This window comes from Colobus angolensis, unplaced genomic scaffold (assembly GCF_000951035.1).
Source record: "Colobus angolensis palliatus isolate OR3802 unplaced genomic scaffold, Cang.pa_1.0 Scaffold78, whole genome shotgun sequence".
Taxonomy (NCBI): domain Eukaryota; kingdom Metazoa; phylum Chordata; class Mammalia; order Primates; family Cercopithecidae; genus Colobus; species Colobus angolensis.
In genome coordinates, this window is record NW_012121598.1 from 8,268,078 (window position 1) to 8,270,838 (window position 2,761).

A 2,761-nucleotide genomic window follows, 5' to 3' on the forward strand; every position below is an offset into this window, starting at 1 on the left:
CCCCTCCCCCAGCCTCGCTGCTGCCTTGTGCTTAGATCACAGACTGCTGTGCTAGCAATGAGGGAGGCTCCGTAGCCGTGGGACTCTCCCGGCCAGGTGTGGGTATAGTCTCCTGGTGTGCCCGTTTCCTTAAAGCGCAGTATTGAGGTGGGAATTACCCGATTTTCCAGGTGTTGTGTGTCTCAGTTCGCCTGGGTAGGAAAAGGGATTCCCTTCCCCCTTGCGCTTCCCAGGTGAGGCAATGCCTCACCCTGCTTCAGCTCTCGCTGATCGGGCTGCAGCAGCTGACCAGCACCGATTGTCCGGCACTCCCCAGTGAGATGACCCCAGTACCTCCATTGAAAATGCAGAAATCACCGGTCTTCTGTGTCGCTCGCGCCGGGAGTTGGAGACTGGAGCTGTTCCTGTTCGGCCATCTTGCTCCGCCCTCGATCTCATTAAACTTTTTAAATGGGTCTCAAAATTCTGTGACAAAGTTTTGGCCAAGTTGTTTCCATTAAAAAGTACTGATTTTAAAAACTAATAACTTAAAACTGTCACTCACAAAAAAGAAAGCCAAAGTGGTCCACAAAACATTCTCCTTTCCTTCTGAATGTTTTAGGATGCATTGTTATCTTTAACCAGTCTTTTACTACTAAACTTAAGTGTCCAATTGAAACAAACAGTTCTGAGACCATTCTTCCACTACTGATTAAGACTGGGGTGGCAGGTACGAGGGTTAATATTCATTTAGCCTTCTAAGCTTTCTAGGCAGACTTGGCGACCTTGCCAGCTCCAGCAGCCTTCTTGTCCACTGCTTTTATGACACCCACGACAACTGTCTGTCTCATATCAGAAACAGCAAAGTGGCACAGAGGTGGACAGTCTGAGAAGCTCTTAACACACACGGGATTGGCAGAAACCATATCAACGATGGCAACATCAGCAGACTTCAAGAATTTGGGGCCATCTTCTAGCTTTTTACCAGAATGGCAATCAATCTTTTCCTTCAGCTCAGCAAACTTGCAAGCAATGTGAGCATGTGGCAATCCAGTACAGGGACATAACCAGGGCTGATTTGGCCTGGATGGTTCAGAATAATCATCTGAGCAGTGAAGCCAGCTGCTTCCATTGGTGGGTCTTTTTTACTGTCACCAGCAACATTGCCACGACAAAGATCCTTGACAGACACATTCTTGACATTGAAGCCCACATTATCCCCAAGAAGAGCTTCACTCAAAGCTTCGTGGTGCATTTCAACAGATTTTGCTTCAGTTGTAATGTTGACTGGAGCAAAGGTGACCACCATACCAGGTTTGAGAACACCAGTCTCCACTTGGCCAATAGGAACAGTACCAATACCACCAATTTTGTAGACATCCTGGAGAAGCAGAGCTTGTCAGCTGGATGAGTTGGGGGTAGGATGCAGTCCAGAGCTCCAAGCAGTGTGGTTCCACTGGCATTGCCATCCTTACAGGTGGCTTTCCATCCCTTGAACCAAGGCGTGTTAGTACTTGGCTCCAGCATGTTGTCACCATTCCAATCAGAAACTGGCACAAATGCTACTGTGTCGGGTTGTAGCCAATTTTCTTAATGTAAGTGCTGACTTCCTTAATGATTTCCTCATATCTCTACTGGCTGTAGGGTGGCTCGGTGGAATCCATTTTGTTAACACCAACAATTAGTTCTTTCACACCCAGTGCGTAAGCCAGAAGGGCAGGCTCTCAGGTCTGCCCATTCTTGGAGATACCAGCCTCAAACTCACCAACACCAGCAGCAACTATCAGGACAGTACAGTCAGCCTGAGATGTTCCTGTAATCATGTTTTTGATGAAATTTCTGTGTCCTGGGCCATCAATGATAGTCCCATGGTACTCACTGGTCTCAAATTTCCACGAGGAGATATGAATGGTGATACCATGTTCACGCTCAGCTTTCAGTTTATCCAAGACCCAGGCATACTTGAAGGAGCCCTTTCCCATCCCAGCAGCCTCCTCAAATTTTCAATGGTTCTTTTGTCGATGCCACTGCATTTATAGATCAGATGGCCAGTAGTTGTGGACTTGCCCAAATCTATGTGTCCAATGATGACAATGTTGATATAAGTCTTTGCCTTTCCCATTTCTGCTTTTAGGGGTAGTTTTCATGACACCTGTGTTCTGGTGGCAAACCTGCTGTGAAAAAGCCCTATATGCTCTTTTACATAGTTTTATTGTATCAGCTAAAGGGCTGCTAATCTCCAAATCTGATGAAACTGCCTAATTTGGCTCAGTTTTCAATGACAATAGTGAAACATACTGAATAATGTGGAAAATACATCATTGAGGAATCACACAGATGAATGGAAGTCATTAACTCAATTAAGATGTGCCTGCTCTGAGAATATGGTATCACAGCAGTCTATCTGGATGTATTAATGGCAAGATAAATATTTTCTGCATCTGAAATCTACTCATATCTGTTGTTTTTCTAAATATATGATATTTTTTTGATGCTGATCAGAAGATCTGATTCTTCCTTCTATAGTAGTGGAATGCCTAATTTAGGAGTTTTGTGCAATGGAACATTCATGAGCTTTGAAGTTACAACTGTGAAGTTTGATCGCTGCTTTTGTGACCCATCAGCTGCCTACTCTCCTTGACTCTCAGGTATCATTGAAGATTAGATGAGATACACCAATGCAGAGCTCAGCAAATGATAATTTCCTTCCTTCTCTCCCTCTCCTTTTCTTTCTTTCTTTCTTTCTTTCTTTCTTTCTTTCTTTCTTTCTTTCTTTCTTTCT

The 2,761-nt window shown here is 44.5% G+C and overlaps 1 pseudogene; it reads right to left on the reverse strand.

The window, feature by feature from the left end:
- Positions 1–725: 725 nt before the first annotated feature.
- LOC105502236 lies at positions 726–2,101 on the reverse strand (annotated as a pseudogene).
- Between the last annotated feature and the right edge of the window lie 660 nt (positions 2,102–2,761).